Raw genomic sequence first — 15,490 nt, 5'->3', positions numbered from 1 at the left:
TCTCCCAGAATTAGTGGGGGCCAGACAAAAGCTGTGTTGTGGATGCCACTTCCCTGTGTACTTCCCAGTGTGATAAGATCCACTGAATACTAGAATTTAAGTTTTGGGTGAAGTTTTACCTTAATGGTCCATTAGAGTTTTTCCTAAATGGATATGTGGAGCTCTTCCTCAATAGCCCGGTGGAGTTCTTCCTTAATGGCCTGGTGAAGTTCTTCCTAAATGGCTAGATAGAGTTCTTCCTTAATGGCCTGTTGGAGTTCTTCCTTAAGTACCTCGTTAGTTTTAAAGTTGTTGGCTTTTTGCTGTTTATATCTCCATTGTATGAAATGAGCCTCAATTTCTATGAAAAGGAAGAGCTGCAATGTATGTGCTGTAGGTCTATATTGCAGGATTGTCCTGGAGATATATCTCAGTCACCACCCTCCTTCCCATCCATCTAGAAGTAACTTAATTTGTTTTGGTTTATTTAGTTGCCATCCAACAAACTTACATTAAGATGAGCTAATATTTGAACTTTTCCTGTCTGATGTAACTGGATATTAATGCATTGTAGGGCAGCAGAGAGACTATCTTCCCTATCGGGAGGGTGCCAGGCTCATGACCACCAGTGCTGAGCCAGTTGGCAGGGGTGGATTTCTGAGATAGTAATCAGTAGTATTCTGAAAAAGCGTCTACAAAATAAAGAGCTAAAGAAGAAGGATGTTCGAGGGCCCTTAATAAAATAATTGCTTCATCAATCGTGGTTTATTATTCTCAACGCTCAAAGCTTAATCTTCTTCGAACATCTTCAAGGAGAGTGTCTTTGTCATTGCAGAGTGTCAGAACAGCTCTCTTAAAACACAGAAGTCACCGAGGCGTGAACAGAGGCATAATTACTCTCCTGCAGGCACATGATGGCAACTTGTGGGCTATTGGAAGCTGATGTTCTGCCTCCAAGACAGAAGAGGACTTCACAGGTCAGAGAGGCAGCAGCTGGAGATCTGTCACCGGCCACCACATTAATCTGTCACAAATACAGTATGACTGGGGAGGGTGGTAAACATGTTGGCAAAATATAGCTGGCAGCTGCCGCCACCCAGTCACACTACGCCAACTCGTGATGACAAGCGTATAGAGCCATTAACCTGTTGCACCCAGCCATGGATTTCTCTCCAGCTAATGGCGAACTTATTACTGACCCAAGTGATAATTGTACTCTGGAGAAACAGAGGAACCGGCAATACTAAAAGGCATTAGTCCAACTGCATAAAGTCAGAATGATCATCCTCTACATGAATGCAAAGCCATTTAAACAAAAATAATATTAAGCTGCAGTGGTAAAATAAAAACCTGTTCTGTGATTACGCTGTGTATATTACACTTCTACAAACTGCTCATCCTGCCCACTGTAACCTACTTTTTTTCCCAGATAGCACAAAGGAATAAATGTAAATAAGATGTCAATCAATCGAGGGTTAATTGAAATCAATCGACGTGACCTTACAGCCCTATATAACCCACGCTCTACAACACCCCGGTATGTCTTGCCAAGACACAAAGGGCCTGATTCACCAAGGATAGCAGTTGTTAATACGCAGGCAATCGGCAGATTGTTGCGTTCTGTACATGTGTATGCATCGCAGTGCGCGTGCTTGAAACGGCCACTGCGATTGGGACTGCGATTGCAGAGACCACGCAGGCACATTGCAGTGTGATTGACAGGAAGTGCCATTTCTGGGTGGTGACGTGGAGGTGGTTGGCGAAACGCAGGCGTGTCAGGGCGTTTCAGCACCGTTGCATGGGCGTGCATAAATTAGCCACTGTGATACCCTACGCTCATAACGTGCACTGAAGTTAGCAATTTCTGAGTTAGGTCTGATCTTGTGCAAGTGTGCGTGAGGCTACGATGGTACCCAATGTTACAGATGGTTTTGCAGTCTTGCTAAACATTACGGATGAGTGCAAGGTAGAGTGAGCGTCCTTATGTAGTGCTGCGAGGGCATAGCGATCGCAATGGATTTGCATATTATCGCAGTTGCACTGCGTGTGTAATCGCAGCTGCGATCCCAATAGCGATCCGTAGTGAGTCAGGCCCAAAACGCGTTGATACTCACATCCTAAACAAGTTTCTGCTATCAGCCACTTTACTCTGCATCCTTCAGTTTAAGCAGAACATACGTATTTGACATATTCCCATAGGACACCATTTGCAGAACAAAATACAACACAGCCGCATGCCACTAACGTTCAGAGGCCAAAAAAACAGCAGTTCCCTCTGAATGCCGCTGAACTGTATGAATACCTGCAGCTGTGAGGAGGTATGTAAAGCCTCCTAGATTAATATCTCCTAAGAGAAATTCAAAAGTCAAATATATGTTAGCACAACGCTGGAATAGAGGTTCCCAAACGCGGAAGACTCCCCAACAGCTCAGGTTTTAGAGATATCCATGGTTGAGCACAGGTGGTTAAATCAAATTGACTGAAGTGCTAATTAATGGCCTGATACAGAGATGTACGCTAACCCGATGGTTAGCACACATCTCCGATGTTTGGAGGACTGGGCATGCGCAGCAGGTGTAATCCGCATGTGCAGCCCTCCGACTGCGAGCCCGCTCGCAGTGTGTCCCAGCCATAGTCTGGCTGACAGGCTGCGGCGTTTGGGAGGTGGAGCGGGGGTGTTCCCTGGCAGCGTTCCCGGAAACAGGGGTGTGTTGCCCCCATTTTCTGGGAGGGACTCGGCCAGGGTCTGCGTGGGTGCATGCAGACTTTCTGGCCTCATAAGCTGCCAGGACTCGGCCAGGCTGCGAGAAGCTTTAGCTCCTGCAGCCTGGCCAATGGAACATCGACAACAATCACGACCGTTGCTATGGTGACCGATGGTGACCCCAGGCTGCGACCTGGGTCGCAGCGCTGGGATCACGCAAATGCAGCAAGGAATTGTGTGACACCTGCTTCTGCATTTGCATTTTAAATGGACGGAATTGCACAGCCGCTTGTGTGCGCTTGTGCGATTCCGTCCATCTCTGAATCAGGCCCTAAGTCACCTGTGCCCAACCATGGACATCTCTAAAACCTGAACTGTTGGGGAGTCTTGAGGACCGCGATTGGGAGCCTCTGATATAAGTCAATGTTGATACAATAGTATGTTTGTATTCATAATTTATAAAATCACAAAAAGACTTGTGGGTAATGGAAAATATAAAATTTTATATCAGTTAAGTAAAAAAGTATTAAAATGACATTAAGAGAATGTACTACTATTGGCAGCGCCGGAGCAGGATGGCAGTGCGCTCTGTGCTGCACTGCCGCCCCTGTCGCTCTCCCCCGCCCCCTACTCCCCGTAAGCGCATACCTTTTCACCCGCCCGACAGGTGGAGGGCGGGGATTTCTTTAGCGTTGCTCTGTGAGAGCCTCGTAGCACTCCAGGCAGTCTCTTCCTGCAGACCTCCAGAGACGGGCAGTTAGCGGCCGGTGACCTTGCAGGATTCTCCGCCCTGTGCCGCACCTCCCTCCCTACGGCCCTGACTATTGGTAACCTGTCACTGCAGGATATAAAAACCCTTTTTCTTATGCAAAGTTCACCACACAAAGGACCTGATTCAGACCCGCTCACTAGATGCGCACACATGCACCCAGCGTATGCAAATCTGGCCAACCCACAGCAACCCACAGCAAACGGCTTCTCCTGTCACTCACTCTGCTGGGCTGTCTATGCGCAGGGAGCAAACGCTTCCTGATCTCTCGCACTGGCACGCATGCGCAGAATGCGAAAATCAGCCACTACTAGCGAACGCATCCTAGCGAGCGGGTCTGAATTAGGTCCAAACTTCAATGTTTCACATGTATCTGTATTAAAAGCACTTTAACTCAAACAGTTACACTGTAGAGTTACCAGTGGGGGATTGAACTTGTAACAAGCTGGAGCTCTGTAGTAAAGGTGATCCTTCACACAGTGAGTTGGTCTCCTCAAAGTGCTTGTATTTGTAATACTTGTATCCCAGTATGTTGGAAGTGAAGATAGTATAAGATAAAGCGCTGTTTAAGCGGCAGTGAACGCTGATCTCTCAGGCGCTACCCAACGAAAGCTGCAAGGAAAGGCGGCAGCTGTGTACCAGCCGGCAGACAGATCCCATCTGGGATATAGCAATAAGCGTGGTTCTCCTGCTCAGGTCCCAATGTCATGGTAACAGCAAATCCCTGACGTGTGTCCTCGTAGCTCCTCCCACGACTACATCAGAGGTCCTAATTTGTTAAGTGCAGGGATACTTTTCTTTTTGTTTTGTTTCTTTGTATCACCCCAGATGGCTGCCTCACCTGGCACTTTCATGGGTAGGATGAACAATACGTGGAACTATTTATTCAGTGGGTATCTCAATAGTTACTTTCAATCTCACCCTTGTACTGTACGTCTTATTTACATATGTTCCTTATCTCACACATTGTAACCTGTATGAGCCCAATATGGCTGACTGAACAATGGATGGCTGCGGTAGGGTCTCGCTGCGGTAGGGTCTCGCTGCCGCAAGCCCAGGAGTGCTTTTGGCTCTATCAGAGCCAAAAGCACTCCCACTGACATCACTAGTGATGTCAGTGGGGCCGGCCCCAGACGGAAGGCGTTCCCATGGGAACGCCGCCGTCTGGGCAGCAATGCCCCCGGCACGCCCACCAAAGAGGGCGTGCTGTCAATCAACATCGACAGCACGCCCCCTTTGGTGCGAGACCCATAACGACGGCTTGGCCGTCGTTATTCGGGTCTTGCGCATGCGCACGACGGAGCTGCCTCCGTCGTGCGCATGCGAACTTGGGCACCATCAACCCGCTTGCGAGCGCTCAGCACTCGCGAGCGGGTCTGAATCAGGCCCCAAGTGCGTAGTGAAACAGATGCATCTTCCAAAAATAATGCCTGAAAAATGCTTAATATTTATATTAGTCTTTGGCGGTGGAAAACTGCGGCAGGAAATTTCTTGCGCAAATGGACTCAGGGCCTGATTCAGAGCTGGACGCTATTTGCGCTCGCTAGTTCAGAAAAAGGGGCCGGCTATTTAAATTGAGCGCTCGCTCTTTGCGGTCTGTTGACGCCTCTAGGTCTGAGCGAGCGAATGATACATGCGCTCGCTATTTTGTATAGACACCCCCTGGCCGCTCGCATCCTACGTCATCTCCGCTATTTATTTGATTAATCGAGTACATCGAAAGGCGTCTGAACTGCTCGCAGTGCTTGTGGTAGGAATTACCTACCGCAATCATGCGAACAGTTCAGGCTAAGAAACAACCAAGTGACGTGGCCGATGACGCTGCTTTGTTAATTATGCACACTCTTAAAACGCCCGTTTTGACCATTTGGCATGCCTGCGTTCGGATCACCACTCCCCGTTTTCAAGCACCTTCCCCTGTTACCACTCACAAACGCCTCATCCTGTCACTCAAATTAGCAGGCACTCGCTATTTTGCGAGCGCTCGATTTCCGACCGCACTGACTGATTGGCGCATGCGCATTATGACCCATACGCATGTGCAGTTGTGCGAACATCGCTCAGAGCGAATGAGCGGCCGCTTTTGAGCGGCTCTGAATCAGGCCCTCAGTGCCTGATTCTGCAAGGATCGTAATTGCAAAGCTGTACGCAGGCTATAGATATATGATGTACTGTATGCACGCAGGCTATAGATATATGATGTATGCACGCAGGCTATAGATATATGATGTATGCACGCAGGCTATAGATATATCATGTATGCATGCAGGCTATACATATATGATGTATGCACGCTGGCTACAGATATATGATGTATGCACGCAGGCTATAGATATATGATGTATGCATTCAGGCAGCTTTGCAATTGCGACCCTTGCAGATATGGTAAAGCAGGAGGAGGCTTTCCGCCTCCTGTGCATTACTTATCCAAACTGCGTTGTCCAACGCAGCATCGGATAATCTGTGTACCATCGGCCGGCTGCGGTGTCCCATTGGGTCCCACAGCTGGCCACTGCAGTTTAGAGGAAGAGGCCAGGAAATCTCCGTCAGCCGATGGAGATCTTGGCTTCTTCCCTCCCCTGCAACGGTGGTGACACACCTCTGTTTCAGGAAACGGAAGGCATCACCGCCCCCTCCCTGCCCCCAAACGGCAGCAGACTGTCAATCACTGACAGTCTGCTAAAGTTTACATGCTGGCTCTCAGACCTGTTCTGCACATGCGCAAAACGGATCTGGTGCCTGCGCAGATTTCCCAACATCGGGAATCTGCGTTCAGCAGTGCACTAGCGTGGTCTGCTGAATTAGGGGCCTGATTCAGAGCCGGACGCAATTAGCGCTCGCTCGTCCTGAAAATAGGGGTGGCTATTCAAATGAACCGTTCGCTGTTTGCGGTCTGTTCACGCCTCTAGGTCTGAACGACCGAACAAAACTTGCGTTCGTTTTTTGGGAAACTACGCCCCCTGGCCGCTCGCATCCTACGTCATGTCCGCTATTTATTAGATTAATCGAGTACATCGAACAGGGTATGAGCTGCTCGCTATTCTTGTGGTCGGTTTTTGCTACCACAACTTTGCGAGCAGTTCTGACTATAAAATAACCCAGTGACGTGGTCAGTGACGCTGCTGTTTTAATTATGCACACCCATAAAACGCCCGTTTTGACCTTTAAGCACGCCTGCGTTCGGATCTCCACTCCTCGTTTTCAAGCACCTTCCCATTACCACCCACATACGCCTCCTCCTGTCACTCAAAATTTCAGGCATTCGCTATTTTGCGAGCACATGAATTTCGGCCGCACTGACTGGTTCGCGCATGCGTATAACGATCCGTACGCATGCGCAGTTGGCCAAACATCGCTCGGAGCGAACGAGCTGCTGCTTACGAGTGGCTCTGAATCAAGCCCTAGGTCCCTAGTGATTTACTACTACAGAAAAACGCAGCGTAAGGTTGTCTGTGCGCAATTGGCTACCTTCACTGATATAAAGTGTACTCATTCCCAGTACAGCTTAGAGGATCTGATTCATTATCATAGGATCGCTACGGCTAAAGCGCACGCAGTTAGTTGATTGCTGCGTACTGCGTATGCATCGCAGTGCGCATCCTCGAATGCAACACTGCGATCACGGAGACCACGCAGAGCTATCGCACAGTGATTGGCAGGCAGTGAGCGTTTGTGGGTGGTGACACGGGAGTAGTCGGAGAAACGCAGGTGTGCCTCACAGTTTGAACGCCGTTGCATGGGCATGCATAAATTAGCCATAGTGATTGCCTGCGCAGCTTGAGTACTTACTACATACAACGAGGTTAGCAATTTCTAAGTAAGGTCAGGGCTGCTGTAATTCTGCATAAGGGGCCGATGGTACTCGATGTTACCGATGTTTATGGAAGTTTGCATGGTATTACGGATGTAAGATAGCGGTAGTGCGATAGCAATCATTAGCATATTTTCGCAGCAGACCTCCGTGCAATTACGGAGCTGCGATTGCAATAGTCATCCTTAATGAATCAGGCCCAGAGAGCGCAGGATCTAAATCAGCCTGTGTGTAAATGATTGTAAATAGATAGAACCTTATGTGATGATATGGAAGGAAACATGTCCTGTGACTGAGACCAGCCTGGGTTAAAGTGCTAATGTATTTTGCAGAGATTTGTATGTGAGAGAGACGCCGGGAATAGATTCAAGGACACTTTTTATATTTAATTAGAGGGAAAGCTGAGCCAAGATACGAGCATCAGGGAGGCAATGAGATATCTCAATTCAAGAGCATGAGGGACAGTGGCTTTTGATAGCGATTGTAGTTTGTCCAGTCTAGTCCTATGAATCTCATTTCACTATTACCGGTTAAATGCTATGTGCTACTGGTATTACCTCATCAGTCATTATGCCTTCTGTTACACTTTACGTGTTGCCAAGCAACTCAACTATCCTTTGCGCCCTTTCACATCCAGGGGTTTATTTATCCAGCAGTGATCGCCAATTTCTCCGACTTTACGGAAAGGGGCCGTCACTGCTTTGTTATATTTAACAAAGAGATACAACAGAGAAATTCTCCTGCAGTCCCTCTATTTTATCTTCTTTCTGTTGTTACCATAGCCTGCATTAGGGATAGTGATGTATGTACAATGTATCAAATTGATAAAAACATAATGCCATCTCTGGATTGCTTTATGCTTATATACTGTAGGTCACACACAAAGAAAATGGAAGGCATTTTCCCAATGACCAAGCCCTGGCTTAGCAGTTGTAGAAGATTAGATAGTGATCACTGTATGATTTCAGGGCCACATCTGTGCACACCAAAACGGAGCCGTTACTACACATTTTGTTGCGCTGTGTACATAATGAGCATTGGTGCAGGGAGAGGGCTGGGGGCAGCCGAGCTACTGAAGGAGTGCTGGGCTCGCCCCCAGCCTGACATTAAATGGGAGGAGTGCCATACAGGCACGCCCCCAATTAGTGTCACTTAGGGGCGTGGTCTATGTTAATTAGAACACATACCTTTTTCAGAGGGGTGTGGCAAGAGGGCGTAGGAGTCCCTCTCCGCACAGGGAACGCCTGTGCGCCTGTGCCCTACAGAATGATAGATCATATCCCACAGCCAAAAAGAGGTGGTGACAGAAACCGCCTACTACTGCAATGTGAGGCGAGATGGATCCACCGGTTAGATGTAGTTGCACCGCGTATTTTAAATGAGGCCCTTGGATTATCATGTTTTTAACAAGTGATATTTAAACGTTAATTAATAGTACTATATATATATATATATATATATATTTATATATATGATACTTGGGATTCTATGGGTATTTCTTTATTTACTTCTATACAATTTTACATAGTTGTTGCAGTATGTGTTATATGATTGCAATTATTGCCATAATGTGTATAAACATGCTTTGTTGTATAGATATGCAATATGGTACATCTGTATCACCTGACAATGATCTCCTTGTATCATCGAGATGATTGAGGTTGCTATGCAACCGGCTATAGTGCTATTGCATTACGCATAGCATTTGCGCATATGATTTTAATTATTACAATTGTGTATAATCATGGTATGTTGTTCATTCTTACAACAATGTATATTTGTATTACCTACCTGATAACTTTCTTCCTATATTATTGATATGAGTATGGTTGCTATGCAACCGGGCACAGCGCTTCTGCGTTACATGTCCTAGCTCTGTTTGTATTTGTATGTTACCACGGTGATGTGGTCTTGTTGTAATGACGCGCTCAGTTGCTGACATCATCGGGAGGCGCTGTCAGTCATGTCATGTGATCCGGCTGGCAGGCTTGTAGCATATTGGGCAGAGGGTGTTATTTAAAGGTGAGCTGTTTGTTTTATTGATACCTAATTAAAACCTCTATGCAATCCTGTCTATACCTTCTAAAATCCTGCCTATACCTTCTAAAATTGTCGCTATTTAGCGTAATGAGTCACACAGTAAATAAATGCTTTCACTTTGAGTGTGGTTCCAAAGCACAAAAAGTTATTATTCAATATAAAAAACAGATGGTTACATGCTGTGATCTAAAGACAATTAGCGGAAATAAATCATACAGACCCAATGTACAGTTGTTATATACGCACGCGCTCTGGGCCCAGATACCGGCATCAGCATTAGAAACCTCTGTCAACAGCACAGCAAGAAGACTCTTGATTGGGGTCAGAGAGCGCACATATATACTCTTTCAGGGATTGGCAATACAATTGACAAGTTTGGCATGATTCCATTGGTTCTTCTTAAAGGTGCTTCTGTTACAGGATAGTTCATAGGTCAATTCAAATGGACACAAACAGCCTCCAACAGCCATTTGTGTCCTTTTTCCCGCTGCATGCTAATCTAAGCTGCTAACATTACAGAGTACATTTTAATGTTTTAACTCTCTATAGTCTATAGTTTGCAGATGCATGTTGCGATCTTCTCACCGATGATATCGGAAATCTGTAGAGACACAGTGCATCAGTACAACACCAAACACGGTCTGCTTACTATGTACTAAACCTTAGAGATCAAATAACCTTTATTACACAACATTAATAATTACTGCATAAACCTTGAATATTACACTTTAATGCTAGGGAACCTTTTATATAAGTGTGCAGTGTGTAAGTAGTGCGGAATTGGGAAAAGACGCTAGTTAGCGTTGTGCAACTGTGTTTTGTGGAGTTCACCATGGTACGTGTTTTGCAGGGATAATCATTTTATATGTATTAGTGGCTGTCGGTATTTATGTGGTGAGGACTTTTAACTTCTTTCTATTGCATGGGAATCGTACGACGCTAAATAATAGCATCGCCGTATGTACTTATAATGGCGAGTTTCACTAAAATGGCGCTGGGCGGCCAGTCGCAAAATGGCGTCTCATTGCCATTCGCAAGATGGCATCGCCCCGATCTAATTTTAAACCGATCCTGTCCAATTATCCGGCTTTGACAGTTTGTACATGTATATGGTTGAAGATAGTACTAAAAGTACTGAAACGTTCCACTGATCCATTGGTCTCTGTGTGGTTTATTTTGAGGGGAGTGCTGCACCTTCAGTTCTCTCTCTCTCTCTCTCTCTCTCTCTCTCTCTCTCTCTCTCTCTATACAGTATATAAAAAAAACACTGATCCACGGCACTCACCATTCCTAGATTAGGGGTGCACATGGTATGTGACCACATTGTTTAAATAGAAATCACAGGGGCTCTGCACTCACCATAATAACAACAACAACAGTATTAATAATAATAATAATAATAATAATAATAATAATAATAATAATAATAAAAAACAGTGGGGTTTATTATTATTATTATTATTATTATTATTGTTGTTGTTGTTGTTATTATGGTGAGTGCCGTGGATCAGTGCTTTTTGTTTATTTCATAATTTTTTTAATTAATCATTTTGTGATCACATTTTCTTGTGCACCCCTTTTAACCTATTTAATCTAGCTCGTGTCAGCTGTTTTCCTAGGTGCTTTGCAACAGGTGTGCTTGGTGACTGTCTCACATTTAAAAGCAAAGTTGCTGTGAGCTTTAAACCTTGATAGCATATCCTGAGTTTAACACTAATGTGATGGCTACGTCCATGTTATAATTCTGAGCAATAGAGTAGGGACTTGTAGTAAAGTGGGGTCCCTTGTCGGGAGCTGCAAGCTTAAATGCATTGATCAATTCATGATCCAAAACCCCATTATTTATCATTATTATTATTATTGTTGTTGTTATTATGGTGAGTGCAGAGCCCCTTTGATATATATATATATATATATATACATATATAGTGGATGGTCGGAGGCACTCAGCAGGACTAAACAACTTGTGAAGAATGGCGCCAGACGGAGCCGGTAATCAAGTCAACGTTTCAGCAAGTTAATGCTTTTATCAAGACATACAGAATAAGAAACATATGCAATATATATAGAGATACTCGCCCTGTGTCCATCACCTCCACGGAAACCCCAGTGCTGCATCACTAGATGACGTCACCACCTGGGACCCATCAGCGCTCGTGCCTGCTGAGGGGGCGTGGTCGAACACCCGTGCCGTCACCATAACTATAGACAAACATAAACAAGAGACCGTACATGTATGGACTAGACAAGAGACAGAGGAGTGTGCGCAACCGCACCAAACTCCTGGGGCGAGCAAAATAGGGCTTGCAAACAATAATGTATAAACGAATAGACTGACTGTGTCTCATAGAGATAGTGGCACCAAACCCATAGGGGTGGCCAAAAATCTCTACGCATAAAGGCATATAAGAGTAAGGCAAATAAACATCAGAAAAAGTTATGAGTCATAGCCAGAATGATACAGGGCATCAGTCATCAGCAGAGAATACAAACATGATAGCAAGAGCTAAGGGGAGACAAATGACAAAATTAAAGATAGCAGGTGAGAGATAAATTCTCATTGAGGCCCATAGGATGTACAGTCTGTAATGTGTAAATCCATTTGGCCTCCCTCTGTAGAAGCATGCGGCCTCTGTCACCACCTCTGGTGATGGGGGGTTATTACAAGTGGGTTCCCCACCCGCGGCACCTGTGGCTCAAAGCTGAAAGCAACAACATGATGGCGGCGCCTGGAGGGCTTTAGTAGCCCTCAAGCGCCACTAACGCGCAGTCACTCGGTCACATAGTTGCCGTCCACCACCACCGCGCCAACAGCCTGCAGCAGCCCAGCCAGCGCCGCCCCCGGTTATATCCATCAGTATGGCCATGGGCAGACTCAGCAGGCACCACACAGGTGGTCTGGAAGCAGCAGTCCTGAGGTTTGTACTATATATATATATATATATATATATATATATATTGTGTATCTCTCTCTCTCTCTCTCTCTATATATATATATATATAAATAAACATTTTATATATACTGTGCATATATCTACATATATGTATATATATTTATATATACATAAAAAAACATATCTATATATAATAAAAAAAGTATGTTAATAAAATATATAGAAATATATATAATATATATATATATCTGTATATATTATAAACATATATAGAGAGCATGTTTGATTTTGCATGTCTGGGACAATGGCAAAAAAAAGTGCAATATTTGAGATAGGAAGGGAGGTGAAAGATAAAAACGTTAATCAGGTTGCATACAGACACTGGGCCTGGTTCATTACCGATCGCAATTGCGATTGCGCACATAATCGGGCGATTGTTGCATTTTTCGCATGAGTACGCATCACAGGCCATTGTGAAGGCTACGCAGACCCATCGCAGAGAGATTGACAGGAAGGGCTGTTTGTGGGTGGTGACGGGAGGGTGGTTGGGGAATTGCAGGCATGCCACAGCGTTCGCAAGCCGTTTCAGGGGCGCGCATAAATTAGTCACTGCGAAGCCATACGCAGCCTGAGGCCTGATAGCGTGCGTGGCTGAAGCTATATCTGAGTAAGGTCAGGGCTTGTCTTACTGTGCGTGAGGCTGCGATGGTACTTGATTGTACCAATGGTTTCGCTATTCTGTTAAGTATTACGGATGTGCTTATGGTAAAGTGGGCATCCTTATGTAGTGCTGATAGAAGAAGAGGAGGTAGGATATCTGCGCACTGAGAATGGGTATGGTTGGCGAGCTGCAGTAAGTGGTACAGCTGACACTGTAAATAGGCAAATGGATAAATAAATATACGTACTGCGCTCAGCTTAACCTTAATCTAGGCTAGGAAGATGGTCTCGTGTGGACTGATATATAAACCGTGAGAATCAGTATGATTATGAAACAACGAGGGGTTTTAATGCAAAAAACGGGGGGGCATATACAATTCATATGTATATATCACAAAATGTACAAAAACAAATAAATTAATAGGGAAGGTGATAATATATATCACTATTTATAACAAAGACAAATAGATGGGTAGATAAGTGATAAACATTAATCAAATACAATGATCAATAAAGATGGGCATGCATAGAAGATCATGAATGAGATATACTGCTGTTTGTACAGATGGTTCAATATCAAAGCTCAGAATGTGTCCAAAGTCATGTAGTTGGACAGATCGGTCTTTAGGAATGGGGTTGTAGCGGCGTCCGCTTGTAATATGGTATAGTCTAATGTAGCGCTAGATGAGGTGCCCGGGTGAAACTTCCTGAGGAAGGGAGTACGGAGAGATCGGCAGCCAGGGGGTTAACTCTGACCGACTGCCGCTGACTCCCGTGCAGGTGCCGGCGGTGCACCTGTTCCCAGGCGTCCGCCGGAGCCGCAGTCCGGAACAGCTGCTGCCGTGGTGTGGGAGATGCTATAGTCAGACTCTGTGTAGCCAGTGACCATACGTCCCTCTCACATCAGAGACTTACCTCCCTTGGTACCGTCGCTGACTGCTCCTTCCTCTTGCCGGCTGTGCTGGTCTGCAGTGCTTGTCTGCCCTTCGTTCTGCCTGGTCTCCTGGTCTGGTCATGTATCGGGCCCTTCTCCTCTGTGTGTTTCTCCTCCGCTTCTGAGTATGGTCACGTGGGGGTTATCTGAGCTGCGGCCACAGAAGTAGCAGTATTTCTCATGAAGATCTCTGAATGTAGAATAATTGTAATGATCTTATGGTGGATTAGTTGTCCTCCAACGCGTTTCAGCCCAATGGCCTTTTTCAAGGAGTTGTCTGGCAATGTAGGGGTATGTTCCTTCCAGCATAATATAGGAAGGATCTTCTGATTAGATTGGTCTCATGTGAATCAAGCGTACCCTGATTGGTCCATATGCTAATTATGTCATTAGGCCAAGATGCTACAGGTGGTTATATGCTAGGCTTGATTTTAGTGATAAATCTCTGGTTGCAAGTATAAGTGGCTAAGTGAATAGCCAAGTCCATGGGTTGTACAGCAATAAATGTAGATAAATGCATAAGGAGTAGCTCTTATTGATAATAGGATGATTAATATATCCAACTTGTAGAGATAGTGCTAATGTACATATAGAAATCCCAAATTGAAAAAAAAACAAAAAAAACAACATATATTAAAATGAAAATATTGTGAGTAAAAGTAAAAATGAAAAAATCTTGCGGCACAATAACGACCGGAAACTGACTGACTATCTATATGTCGCTGTTCGCATAAATGTTTATATCTGTGATATGAATAGTGTTTTTATAAACCTCTTATATTGAGCGCAAGTATAGACATATATGGAATTTAATATATATATATATATATATGTATACGGACATGCATGTATATAACATATAAATATGTATATCTACAACAGCCTAAATCTATATATACGCATGGTGGCATAGGAGTCAGTACTCCTGTGTAATGAAGTCACACTTCTATGTAATGTATTGATGCTGGTAAAACTCATGTTTGGCCCTATATCTCACAAGAGTGGAGAATGGTATGTGTAAAGATCATAATGGTTATAGTGGATTCTGGTATAAGGTATGGAGTTGTAATGGATCTCGTATCACTTGTTACATATTATTGATTTTATCTCGTTATCCATGTTGTGTCCTTGTGGTGCAAATGTGTTAAGTTCGTACATCCATTTAAGCTCCCTTGTATTAATTTTATGTTCATAGTTACCCCCTCTCCAATTGGGTATTACTTCTTCTATTCCTTGGAATCTGAGTGTTCTGGGGTCGCTATTATGACAGAGTTTGAAATGGTTCGAGAGATTATGATCCACACCCTCTTTTCTGATATTTCTAATATGTTAATTTATCCGTGTTCTCAGCAATCTTGTGGTCCTCCCAATGTATTGTTTTCCGCATCCACATTCTATTAGGTATATTACCCCTTTACTGTGGCATGTGATTCTTTTAGTTATTGGGTATTCCTTTCCGGTACTACTAGATTTAAATGTGGTAGTAGGTTTTGTTGTTCTTTGTCCCATATTCTTGCATCCTATGCATCCACCACAGTAGAAAAACCCTACTGTGAGTGTATTGTTATCAATAGTGGTTTGTATAAGTTGTTTCGGTGGAATATGGTTGTGTACTAGTTTGTATTTTAAATCAGGTGCTTTCCTGTACACAATTTTAGGTTTTGCTGGTAAAATGTCTGCAAGGTTATCATCCCCAAGT

This window comes from Taudactylus pleione, unplaced genomic scaffold, assembly GCF_031769625.1.
Source record: "Taudactylus pleione unplaced genomic scaffold, aTauple2 ptg000133l, whole genome shotgun sequence".
NCBI lineage: Eukaryota > Metazoa > Chordata > Amphibia > Anura > Myobatrachidae > Taudactylus > Taudactylus pleione.
The sequence above is the reverse complement of the archived record's forward strand: the minus strand, read 5'-3'. Positions refer to the sequence as shown.